General features: G+C 42.5%; 1 pseudogene; it reads left to right on the top strand.

Moving 5' to 3' along the window:
* Positions 1 to 13,561, top strand: part of LOC123999758 — a 203,253-nt pseudogene that overhangs the window by 120,945 nt on the left and 68,747 nt on the right.

The following is a 13,561-nucleotide window of genomic DNA, read 5'->3' as shown; positions in this document are numbered from 1 at the left end:
TGTGATGAAATAAATAAAAGCTTAAATAAATCATTCTCTCTACTATTATTCTGACATTTCACATTCTTAAAATAAAGTGGTTATCCTAACTGGGTCTTTTTACAAGGATTAAATGTCAGAGATTGTGAAAAACTGAGCTTAAACTGAGTTTAAATGTATTTTGTGTATGTAAGCTTCCGACTTGTGGAGATCTACATTTTTTTGTTCTGAGGTCTTGGCTGATTTCTTTTTATTTTCCCACGATGACAAGCATTGAGGCACTGAGTTTGAAGGTAGGCTTTGAAATACATCCACAGGTACACCTCCAATTGACTGAAATTGTGTCCATTAGCCTATCAGAAGCTTCTAAAGCCATTACATAATTTTCTGGAATTTTCCAAGCTGTTTAAAGGCACAGTCAACTTAGTGTATGCAAACTTCTGGAATCAATCTATTGTTCCAGAGGGGGGGTTGGGGGAAAGAAATCCCTCTCGTCTGAATAGCTCATGCAGTTTCCACCATGCCAGGACAGAATGTATAATTTAAGGGATGTCTGTGATGGTTTTTATAGATTTCCTGTCCCATTTCTAAATCAATTCTTCCCCAGTGTCCTCATCTACCTCAAACTTTTCAATGTTCAACCATGAGGGAGAAGGGCCATTGTCAAACCTCTGAGCCAGAAATCTAGACTGCGCAGCCCAGTAGTACATTCTGAAATTGGGGAGGTTTAAGCTCCCTTCACTGTAATCAAGAGTCAAGTCCATCCATTTACACAGGTCACCCTCCACTTTTTGCAACAAGCTGGCCAGATTGTGTTTATAGAGGTTGTTCAGGTTACCATCCAGCATTATGCCCAAATATGTGAAGCCCATAGGCGACCATCTAAAAGGAAACCTATGCTTGATGGTATGATGGTCAAAGACAGACAACGGTAAAATTTGCTTTGATCAAAATTGATCTTACATTCAGAGAAAGAACTATAATTCTGTAAGTGAGAGAGGGAATGTTCTGGGATCTTTAGAAATAAGATAAGGTCTTCCGCAAAAAGTAATAACTTGTGGGTATGGGGGCCCATCTGAAAGCCATGTATGTCAGGGCACGTTCTATTGGCCTCTGCCAACGGTTTGATGTTGAAGGGGAGAGGTGGGGGCTAATTGGGCAACCTTGTCTGTTCCCCATATAGACAGAGAAAGAGGATGACGTAATCCCGTTGGTAGCAATCCTAGCTTTAGGATATTTGTAGAGTGATTTGATCAAATTTACAAACACAGTGCCTAAACCAAACCTTTCCAAGACGCGAAAGAGATATGGCCGTTCAACCGAATCAAAGGCCTTTTCGGCGTCGAGGGAGACATTAGCTTATTTGTTTTTGTTAGCAAGGTGAATTATATCAAAGAACCTTCTGAGATACAATCTCAGTGTACAATCTATTAATTATGAAGCTAGTCTGATCTGGGTTGACCAACAGGGGAAGACATGACTCCAGTCTCTTAGATAGCATCTTGGTGACCAGTTTACAATCTGTGTTAAGGAGGGAGATTGGTCTATAGGAGGCGCACTTTAGCGGGTTTTTCCCTTTCTTGTGAATAACTGTAATCACCGCTTGAGAAAGCGACTCTGGAAAGCAGTTGTCCTCCCTTGGCTTTTTTAAGTACCCCCATAAGGTAGGGTACCAACATCTCCTTAAATTCTTTATAGAACTCTGGAGGGAAGCCATCCTTCCCAGGAGATTTATTAGAATGTAAGGATTTAATGGCCTCCAACAATTCAGGGACTGAGAACTGTTCCCTCAGGCGCTCTCTGTCTTCCTCTGACAGGCATGGGAGGTTGAGAGGAGAGAAAAGAGTTGATCTCTAATAGATCATCGCTTTATTGGGAAGTGTAGAGGTCTTTGTAATATTTCTTAAAAGTATCATTAATTTCAGTGGAGTTGAAAGATATCTCATTGGTAAGAGTTTCTATAGGATTAATTGTCCTCTTACTTTCCTTTGCTTTCAGTTGCTACTTGCTTTCTGTGTGCTTTGTCTCCAAGCTCCGTAGTAATGCTCTTTTGATTTAGTGATGGCCCTCTCAGCTTGGTATGTGTTCAGAGTATTATATTTCATTTTTTTATTTACCAAAAGCCTGTATAGGTCTTTAGTCAGGCCTCTTTGGTAGGTTTTCTCTAGCTAAGAGATTTCAGATTCAAGGACATTCAGGTCAGCACTGTGTTTTCTCTTTAGTATAGGAAATTATCTGTCCCCTCAGATCGGCTTTCAATGCATCCCAAAGAATGAAACTGTCAGGAGCAGAGGGTTTGTTTGTCAAAGTAAAAATATTGATCCTCTCATTGATGAATGCGCAAAATTCAGGTTGCTTCAGGAGTGTAGAACTTAGTCTCTGTCTATATGCTCCATTTACTTTGGTAGGAATGGAGATCGATAATATCAGAGGGGAAGGGTCACATCAGTAATCTGGGGAGATAATCGATATCTAACACTCTATAAAACAGTTGGGTCAACAGTAAAAAGTTATCTGTGTGTGTGTGTGTGTGTGTGTGTGTGTGTGTGTGTGTGTGTGTGTGTGTGTGTGTGTGTGTGTGTGTGTGTGTGTGTGTGTGTGTGTGTGTGTGTGTGTGTGTGTGTGTGTGTGTGTGTGTGTGTGTGTGTGTGTGTGTGTGTGTGTGTGTGTGTGTGTGTGTGTGTGTGTGTGTGTGTGTGAATAAAAAGAGTAGTCCCTATCCTGTGGGTGCATCTGTCTCCAGATGTCTAGTAAATTGAGATCCTTCATGAAAGACATGGTGAGCTTGCCGGCTTTGTTTAGAAGAGAGGGTTTATCAGAGGACCTATCAAGAACTGTATCTAAACAAAAATGTAAATCTCCTCCAACCAGTAGCAAATCTTGGTGGTGCTTGAGCAACCTGAAGGAAGACATTCTGAATAAACATATGGTCATCGAGGTTAGGAGCATAAATATTCAACAGGGTCCAAGACTCATATGCCCCTGCACCAAAACAAACCTGCCAGAGGGATCAGAGATGATTGTTGACACAGAATGGGAAGTGTCTACTGATCAAAATTGCAGTTCCTCTTGCTTTTGGAGTTAAAAGAGGACGCACGAACATGTCCTACCAATTCCCTCTTTAGTTTCTGGTGTTCACTGGCTGTAAGATGTGTTTCTTGTAAAAACACAATGTCAGCCTTTAATTTCTTAAGGTATGTATAGACTATTTTCCTCTTAAATGGCCTGTTAAGACCCGTAGTGGATTAAGCATAGGTTGGGTTTCAAATATATAATGAATGGTACTTCCTCATATGTAAATAGTCAGGTAATGTTTCAACTTTAGTTTAACACTGAAGTGACCTATGTGTCTCTTTAGGAAGGAAACAACAATAAACATAGAAACAAAACAGAAACCCCACCTACACGGATCGTTAGACTAAAACCACAATCCCAAGAATCAAACATGAAAACACTTGTAGAGATACATTGCTGCTCGCTTTCCATCTTGCTCTTACTAGCTAAATCTTGGCGTAAACTAAAACCTATGAGATCTTTATGTTGAAAACAAATGTTGTGAATAGACATCTATGGCTGAATATTTACTGTCCATAATAAGGGCTGCTTGAGTGTCTTTTCAGGAGAAGAGGAGGAACATAAATGTGGGAAAAGCAGTGGGCCTAACCCTACTCATTTGCTTTTCCCAGTGGATATTGACAAAACCACGATATACTCTCCTGTAAATGTAATAGAACTCCCCACAGGAGAGTCCAAATCAGCTGTAGCGACCGCATAGCGGGGTAAACGGATCCAAATGACAAGAATACATCAGCAGTTCAGTCCCAGAACAGCACGAATAAGAAAAAAAAACAATAAACTGCATCTTATCCCACGGAAAGACCATCGTGACTCAAACGCGGTTCAGTTCTTTGAGAAAAGTGAACACTTCTCCCGGTGTGTTGAAGAGATGGCTTCGGCCATTGTACTGAACTTTCATCCATGCAGGTTGAATGAGGTAGCCGGTGATGTTCCTCTCCTTCAATGCTTTGGCGGCTGGTCTGAACTGCTTGCGACATCCGCGCTCACCCTCTTGATGGTGATGTCCCCTTTGGCTTTTGCGAGTTGCAGTATCTTTTCCCTGTCCTGGAAACGGAGGAACCTGATCAGGATGGCCCATGGGGGCTCATCTGGCCGGGGTTTCGGTGCTGGTTCTCTATCTGGTCTACCTTGTTTTTGAGGTAGGCATTGTCCTTCTGCAGCTGTATTAGAACCTGGTCATGTCTAGTGACGGTATCTTCAACTGTGCTAATGCGCAACTCTGCCTCAGTCTTTCTCAAAAGGAGATAATTCAGGGAGGATTTCAGGTCATCAATGGAAAAATGGAGTTCAGCTGATTTCTTGTCAATTGTCAGAGAAAGACCTTTGTTACCATCTTGAATTTCCCGGAGGAGAGTAGCAAGCATGTCGGCAGGCTCAGAAGAGGCTGCTGAGAGCAACAGTCTGGAACTGTCTTCTGAGTTATGAAGGCTAATGCTAATCTTGCTAGCTGTGGCGTTATCATTATCTTGGGATTCAACAAAGTTTTGGTCATCCTTCTTGCCTCTCGGCCGGAGGTGCATGGCTCTTTGGGAAGGTAAGTACTTGACAGTTTAACAGCCGATGTTAGAATATTGTTTCAGCGTTGTTATTTAAGTAATAATAGGATAACTTTGAGGAGCTCGGTTTGTCAACATCTGCTCAGCTCCGCGGATTCACGTGCTCTCCACAAATGAACTTTTAATAAGACACACCTGTTAATTGAAATGCATTCCAGGTGACTACCTCATGAAGCTGGTTGAGAGAATGCCAAGAGTGTGCAAAGCTGTCATTAAGGCAAAGGGTGGCTATTTTAAGAATCTCAAATATAAAATATATTTTGATTTGTTTAGCAATTTTTGTTACTACATGATTCCATATGTGTTATTTCATAGTTTTGATGTCTTCACTATTATTCTACAATGTAGAAAATAGCACAAATAAAGAAAAACCCTTGAATGAGCAGGTGTTTTTCACCTTTTCACCTGTAATGTAGGTGAATAATTTACAATTCACTATTGACCATTAGTACTATATTTGGTGTAGTACTCTCGTCCTCTCATCCTCTCAATCTCTGCGTTGTGTATTTATCTTAAAAGTATTCTTACATTCCCCCCTAGATCATTAAAAAAATAATATAGTTAAAATGTATTTTTGAAAAAAAATGGACAGAATAATAAACATTAGCAGTCAGCATAAAATCGTTCACATTAAATGCCTTGCATTTCAATAAAACACAAAGGGCATATTCTACTTGCCGTTGCAATAAGACATAGATTTCCCACAAATTTATAGAAAAGGGGTATTAACAGGTGTGATACCACATCTGAGAGAGCACGGTTCATTACAGCACAGAGGACAGTTACCACAGTCATGAGGCTTGGTGTGACGATGAAGACCTTTATGACCCCCACCACGTTCTGGTGGGGCACCACTGACACCCATCTCCACAAAGACACACTTGATGAATCTTATATCACGTAACCGTCAGATTCTTAGCACACAAACGTCGGGCAATAACACACTTGATAACCTGGATGAGGATAAGAAAAATAACCACAACTCCCACTATTGGGAGTATCATGCCCACCAAAGAACTTCCCCATGTACCGAATGTGGAAGACAACCACACGACTAAGCCTAAATCATCTGGGTTGTAATTATTATATTTAGAGCCCCCAGTCCTGATCTTTTAGAGTAGGTCAGTTATTTCCTCAGAATGATCAGGTACAGCGTTCAGCACCAATAACAGGACAGAAGATAATCAAATCAAATGTATTTATATAGCCCTTCGTACATCAGCTGATATCTCAAAGTGCTGTACAGCAAGCAATGCAGGTGTAGAAGCACGGTGGCTAGGAAAAACTCCCTCGAAAGGCCAAAACCTAGGAAGAAACCTAGAGAGGAACCAGGCTATGTGGGGTGGCCAGTCCTCTTCTGGCTGTGCCGGGTGGAGATTATAACAGAACATGGCCAAGATGTTCAAATGTTCATAAAGGACCAGCATGGTCAAATAATAATCATCACAGGCAGAACAGTTGAAACTGGAGCAGCAGCACGGCCAGGTGGACTGGGGACAGCAAGGAGTCATCATGTCAGGTAGTCCTGAGGCATGGTCCTAGGGCTCCGGTCCTCCGAGAGAGACAAAGAAAGAGAGAATTAGAGAGGGCATACTTAAATTCACACAGGACACCGGATAGGACAGGAGAAGTACTCCAGATATAACAAACTGACCCTAGCCCCCCGACACATAAACTACTGCAGCATAAATACTGGAGGCTGAAACAGGAGGGGTCAGGATACACTGTGGCCCCATCCGAGGACACCCCCGGACAGGGCCAAACAGGAAGGATATAACCCCACCCACTTTGCCAAAGCACAGCCCCCACACCACTAGAGAGATATCTTCAACCACCAACTTACCATCCTGAGACAAGGCCGAGTATAGCCCACAAAGATCTCCGCCACGGCACAACCCAGACAGGAACCTGTAGGGACCTAATCAAGGGCCAAATTATTTTGCGTCACCACAGTTCAAATGGCAACCATCTCCGCTGTGATTAACTCAAGACTCTCAACTGGACTATTAACTGCGACTTCCAAAGAGTTAGTCATATTAATAACTTCGTCGGGCTATTTTAGAAATACCGTAAGAGGAAAACACAATCACAAAGAATCTCTCCGTTTCTGTAATCACACGTTTATGACGCTGTGAAAAAGGAGAATTCACAACGACGTATCCCAAATAACACAACCCCTGCCACAACTTTGGTAACCAGGAATAGGCATAGGATCCACAGATAAAGTCCCATTAGGAGCTATCATACCATTATTGATGATATTACCGAAGGTATTGGCATAAAAAGTAGTCATAGTGCCACTACCAAGAGTCAATTCAACAGACATGAGACATTCCTCAACCTTAGTACCATCACAGGCAGATAGGTGAATCTGTTGTCTGAACCCACTTACTCTGTCCTACTTTGACAAATGCGTCCTGGCGCAGTTGAGACAAATTCCCGAATGAGTGACCTATTAAAACATAACCACCCAACAGGGGCATGTGTAATAACTAGGTAAGGTGGTCGCTGATTAGTGTTATTGGTCATCTCAAGTGAAGGAAGGTACTGCAGAACTTAAGTACATACATAAAATAAAGTACATAATGTTGATACTCAACATTCTCACTTTAAATTAGTCCAAACAATCGCCTTATACCAATTAACATCTCCATATACCCAACATTTCACTCTGTTAAAAGGTTCAAAGGGAATAACCCTTAATGGAATACCTGCCCATGATGTGAATGGTGCATACGTACAAACCCAGCAACTACTTTGATTGACTACTGTGACATGATGTAGAGAAAGAGCTAGAAACGTACTGATGCCCGAGTGTCCCTCATCCTGCTGATGCATCTCTGTGTTAGAAATGGAAACACCACCCACATCCTGTATTAGGAGGAAACTCACAAGGAAAATAATTTCAAACATCTTTCACTTGTCTGCAAATATTAAATCGTCCTATTGTCAAGGTAATCATTCACAAAATCATTCACACTGGTATCAGTCCCACATAGATAACTATTAGAAATGATGTTCTGACAGTCTGCTGGTAGTGAGGAATTATTCCGTTCCACTGGTTGATATGGACTTCTCTAATGAACACTTCACCGGTGATCTTGTATCGTTTCAGGTACAGTGAAGGGATATTTCTGCAGCTTCAGATGGTAGATTCTCATGACCTGGAATGTAGGAAACAAAAAAGTGAATGTAACATGTCCTGGTTTCAAGAGAGATTGATATTTCACATAAATTTCCCAGTGTCCCAATTTTCAGGAAACCGTTGGACATTTCACCTAGATAGCCCTAATATGATGATTGTGGTGTACAACATAGAAGCTTATCAGGTTCTGATCATCTCACTATGCGTCTTCACCCAAGTTTGGCCCCCAATTGCTAATCAATCAGTTCTTTATTCTCCTGGCTCCACATTGTCATCAACATGGACAACCTTGCAATGACTGACATGTATCCATTGTGATTTTCCCTGAACATTTACTGCTGACCTCGGTTAGGAGCAAAACTTGATAAGGACCTTCCCATTTTGGCCCTAATGTGTCTGTCACCAATTTCTTTACCATCACATATTTTTTGACCATCACCCACTATCCTGGCACTACGTCATGTTGCCCCTTGGGAGTTATTCCCCATTAGAGAGTTGTATGCAGTAGTAAAACATTGTGTCACTCATAAAGTGGACGCCTGCTTTTCTCAAATATAATGTACCTGTCAAGCACACTGGTTCCATATCCACGTTTTTCTTCGTAGTCCAAATAGCATGGTTCTGAACTATAGATTCGGTTCTGAACTGTAGATTCGTGTACCAATCTTCATTGGAACAGTAGAAATTGATAATGGTTTGGTCTGTTTCATATCTGTCTCTCCCCCGCCACTCCTGTTGCTCTCATCTTCTTGCCCGTGTACTGAGGACATACAGTATGTTTTGCATAAGATATGGACAATACAGGGACTTCAGCACCCATATCTACAAGAAAATATACTGCAAAGTTGTTAACCATAATGTTCACATATATTCCATCTGATTTCATACGTACATCAGCTGAGATGGGACGTTTTCCCTTAGACCCTTTTCTCCTGGCCACTTCTCATAAAATCAAGTTTTCTTTTCCAACATTCTCCTTGCCAGTGACCAGAAATCCCACAATAATAACATTTATTTTTACTGAACAAATAATGTTGTTGTTTTCACTCGGAACCTGCACAACTCTGATAACCATGTCTCGTGGATTCTTAAAGGTTTTCAACCATTCATCCATCTGTTTTGGAGATGCTGATTTATGTGTGATCACTATCTCTAGAAGTTTGTCTTAAAACATTGTTCACCACTGCTGTCAGAATGTATTGATTCAAAACCAAGCAGGGTTGCTTGAAACCTGATCTGCCTTGGCCAATTCAGTGGGAGAGGGAACAGAGAGGTCACGTCTGACTTTTTCACCCGTGTCTCCTCTTCTACTTTGAAATGGGTATAGATTTTTTTTTAACCTTTAGGCAAGTCAGTTAAGAACAAATTCTTATTTTCAATGACAGCCTAGGAACAGTAGGTTAACTGCCTGTTCAGGGGCTTGAACTTGCAACCTTTCGGTTACTAGTCCAACGCGCTAACTACTAGGCTACCCTGCCGCCCCAGTGAGTTTCATGTTTACGTCTGGAAGAGCTGTTCCACCCTTTTCCAGATTGGTTTTCTCACTTAACAATGACATTACATTAACATCAAAAGTTGTATAATATATATATCTATGTTTATATATTTATTTACCCCCCCCAAATATATATATATATCTCTACATAGCCCTTTTTAAGGACACAAACCTCTTCTAGAACACATTGTTTCTGTAGGGCCTGGCTACCCATAACTTATGTTCACTCAAAGTTTGTTGAATGCTTACAAGGCTTACATTAACCACACGCGTAAAAATTACTCCTCAACTAGCAACTCACTTCTATGCAACAAGAAGGTTTCATCCCCAAAAAATTGCTTCTCAACTAACAACTCACTTCTATACAACAAGGTTTCACAAAAACAGAGGCCTCCAACCTTTCCATAGAGTAAGGACTCCAACCTTTCCATAGAGTAAGGACTCCAACCTTTCCATAGAGTAAGGACTCCAACCTTTCCATAGAGTAAGGACTCCAACCTTTCCATAGAGTAAGGACTCCAACCTTTCCATAGAGTAAGGACTCCGAACCTTTCCATAGAGTAAGGACTCCGAACCTTTCCATAGAGTAAGAACTCCAACCTTTCCATAGAGTAAGGACTCCGAATCTTTCCATAGAGTAAGGATCCGAACCTTTCCATAGAGTAAGGACTAGACTCTGTAATAAAACAAAGGACTTGAACACTTTTAAATCACAGATACATATCACTCATTGCATACACTATTTTAACTTGAAGTGGTTCTTTTAAAATTATATTGGTCTAGACTCACCCAGCATTTCTGCCATCAATCAGGAGATTTAAAAGTTGACTCCCCAAAGTGGGTTGCGCACAACTTTCTCTCTTTGGATAAACACACAGTTGTGATAAGTTCTTGTTGTTGTTGTTCAGACCAATTCATCCAGAACACAGCACCAAGTGTTAGCATTTTGTTATTCTTCAGTAACACAAACTCCAAAGCAAATCAGGGGAGATAAAATGTTTATTCAGAGAGGACAAATCAAGATGTTACGCTGGGAGTCAGATGTTCAGTCTCCCCCTGTCCTCAGCTTTTCCCCAGAACAAAGGACAGGATGCCACTTATAACCCCTCTGCTCTAGCCTGGGGTTGACCAATTAGAAGTCTTTGCAGTACAACTTGGCCAATGGCCAAATAACAAGTATCCCACTCCAGACTCATTGTACAGACCAATGGAAATGTGGCCCACGTAGCTCTGAGTTCGGGAGTGACATTCCACAGATCCTAACAGATGCTGAACTGAAACCCAACTCCTATTTACAATTCACTATTGACCATTAGTACTATATTTAGTGTAGTACTCTCGTCCTCTCAAACTTTGCGTTGTGTATTTATCTTTAAAGTATTTTAGTATTTTAGAGTACTACACTAAATATAGTACTAATGGTTGCAAGACAATTCAGCATTACACTACCTGGAAACGATATACAATATTATTGTCCATTTCCTTGGAAATCAATTTTGTCAGGTCAGCAATAAATGATAATGCTATGTGAATGAGCTCGACAAACACAGTGGAACTGTTTTGAGATCAGTTGAATGAAGTCTGAGGAAAAGTTCAGGGCCCAGGAGCCTCTGCTGTCCATCCGTCATCAGCTCACTGCTGTGGGAATACAGGCCGTTTTATCCCAGAAATCCCTCAAACATTTTTATTTACAAGTTATACAAGTTATCCATATGCACAAAAAAACATATTTCTCTCAAATTTTGTGCATTATCCTTTGCCAAGATAATCCCTTCACCTGACAGGTGTGACATATCAAGAAGCTGATTAAACAGCATGATCATTACACAGGTGCACATTGTGCTGGGCACAATAAAAGGCCACTCTAAAATGTGCAGTTTATAACACAACACAATGCCACAGATGTCTCAAGATTTTAGGGAATGTGCAATTGGCATGCTGACTGCAGGAATGTCCACCTGAGCTGTTGCCAGATACTTTAATCTTAATTTATCCATCATAAACTGCCTCCAACGTCATTTTAGAGAATTTGGCTGGACATCCTAACGGCCTCACAACCGCAGACCACGTGTAACCACGCCAGCCCAGGACCTCCACATCTGGCTTCTTCACCTGCAGGAAAAATCTATAGATTAGGGTCTAAAAATTCCTAGAGTAAGGCCCAATTTATTTATTTCAATTGACTGATTTCCTTCTATGAACTGTAACTCAGTAAAATCTTTCAAATTGTTGCATCAATACATTAATGAATAAATGAAATGTTATTTTCGTGTCAAATCTCCAATTGACAACCCATCCCTTATGGTAACAAATATTACAGTGATTCACTATGGTAATTATGGTAACGTAACGTAATCAACACTGCTAGCTAGCCAGCTAGCCCCCGAATAGCAGCACTGTAGAAACTACTACACTCAACGGAACGACTTGATTAGTGTAGTGTCAACAACGCAGCCACTGTCAGCTAGCCTACAAAGTCAACAACGCAGCCACTGCCAGCTAGCCTACTTCAGCAGTACTGTATCATTTTTAATAATTTTAGTCAATAAGATTCTTGCTACGTAAGCTTAACTTTCTGAACATTCGAGACGTGTAGTCCACTTGTCATTCCAATCTCCTGCATTAGCGTGGCCTCTTCTGTAGCCTGTCAACTATGTGTCTGTCTATCCCTGTTCTCTCCTCTCTGCACAGACCATACAAATGCTCCACACCGCGTGCATCTGTAATCTGGTGGTCCCAGCGCGCCACGACCCACGTGGAGTTCCAGGTCTCCGGTAGCCTCTGGAACTGCCGATCTGCAGCCAACAAGGCAGAGTTCATCTCAGCCTATGCCTCCCTCCAGTCCCTCGACTTCTTGGCACTGACAGAAACATGGATCACCACAGATAACACTGCTACTCCTACTGCTCTCTCTTCGTCCGCCCACGTGTTCTCTGCACACCCCGAGAGCTTCTGGTCAGCAACTTAAGGGTGGTGGCATAGGGATCCTTATCTCTCCCATGTGGTCATTCTCTCTTTCTCCCCTTACCCATCTGTCTATCGCCTCCTTTGAATTTCATGCTGTCACAGTTACCAGCCCTTTCAAGCTTAACATCCTTATCATTTATCGCCCTCCAGGTCCCTCGGAGAGTTCATCAATGAGCTTGATGCCTTGATAAGCTCCTTTCCTGAGGACGGCTCACCTCTCACAGTTCTGGGCGACTTTAACCTCCCCAATGTTATAATTTGACTCATTCCTCTCTGCCTCCTTCTTTCCACTCCTCTCCTCTTTTGACCTCACCCTCTCACCTTCCCCCTACTCACAAGGCAGGCAATACGCTCGACCTCATCTTTACTAGATGCTGTTCTTCCACTAACCTCATTGCAACTCCCCTCCAAGTCTCCGACCACTACCTTGTATCCTTTTCCCTCTCGCTCTCATCCAACACTTCCCACACTGCCCCTACTCGGATGGTATCGCACGCCGTCCCAACCTTCGCTCTCTCTCCCCCCGCTACTCTCTCCTCTTCCATCCTATCATCTCTTCCCTCTGCTCAAACCTTCTCCAACCTATCTCCTGATTCTGCCTCCTCAACCCTCCTCTCAATTTCTGCATCCTTTGACTCTCTATGTCCCCTATCTTCCAGGCCGGCTCGGTCCTCCCCTCCCGCTCCGTGGCTTGAAAACTCAATTTTCTCACAGAACAGGGCTCCGGAAGCCGAGCGGAAATGGAGGAAAACTTCCCTGCGGACCTGGCATCCTTTCACTCCCTCCTCTCTACATTTTCCTCCTCTGTCTCTGCTGCTAAAGCCACTTTCTACCACTCTAAATTCCAAGCATCTGCCTCTAACCCTAGGAAGCTCTTTGCCACATTCTCCTCCCTCCTGAATCCTCCTCCCCCTCCCCCCTCCTCCCTCTCTGCAGATGACTTCTAACCATTTTGAAAAGAAGATCGACGACATCCGATCCTCGTTTGCTAAGTCAAACAACACCGCTGGTTCTGCTCACACTGCCCTACCCTGTGCTCTGACCTCTTTCTCCCCTCTCTCTCAGATGAAATCTCAACGTCTTGGGACGGCCGGCCGCCCAACAACCTGCCCGCTGACCCTATCCCCTCCTCTCTTCTTGGCAGACCATTTCCGGAGACCTTCTCCCTTACCTCACCTCGCTCATCAACTTATCCCTGACCGCTGGCTATCCCTTCCGTCTTCAAGAGAGCGAGAGTTGCACCCCTTCTGAAAAAACCTACACTCGATCCCTCCGATGTCAACAACTACAGACCAGTATCCCTTCTTTCTTTTCTCTCCAAAACTCTTGAACGTAGGCTCT

This window comes from Oncorhynchus gorbuscha, linkage group LG16 (assembly GCF_021184085.1).
Source record: "Oncorhynchus gorbuscha isolate QuinsamMale2020 ecotype Even-year linkage group LG16, OgorEven_v1.0, whole genome shotgun sequence".
Lineage (NCBI taxonomy): Eukaryota > Metazoa > Chordata > Actinopteri > Salmoniformes > Salmonidae > Oncorhynchus > Oncorhynchus gorbuscha.
Note: the sequence above shows the minus strand (reverse complement) of the source record. Positions and strands in the feature narration are given on the sequence as shown.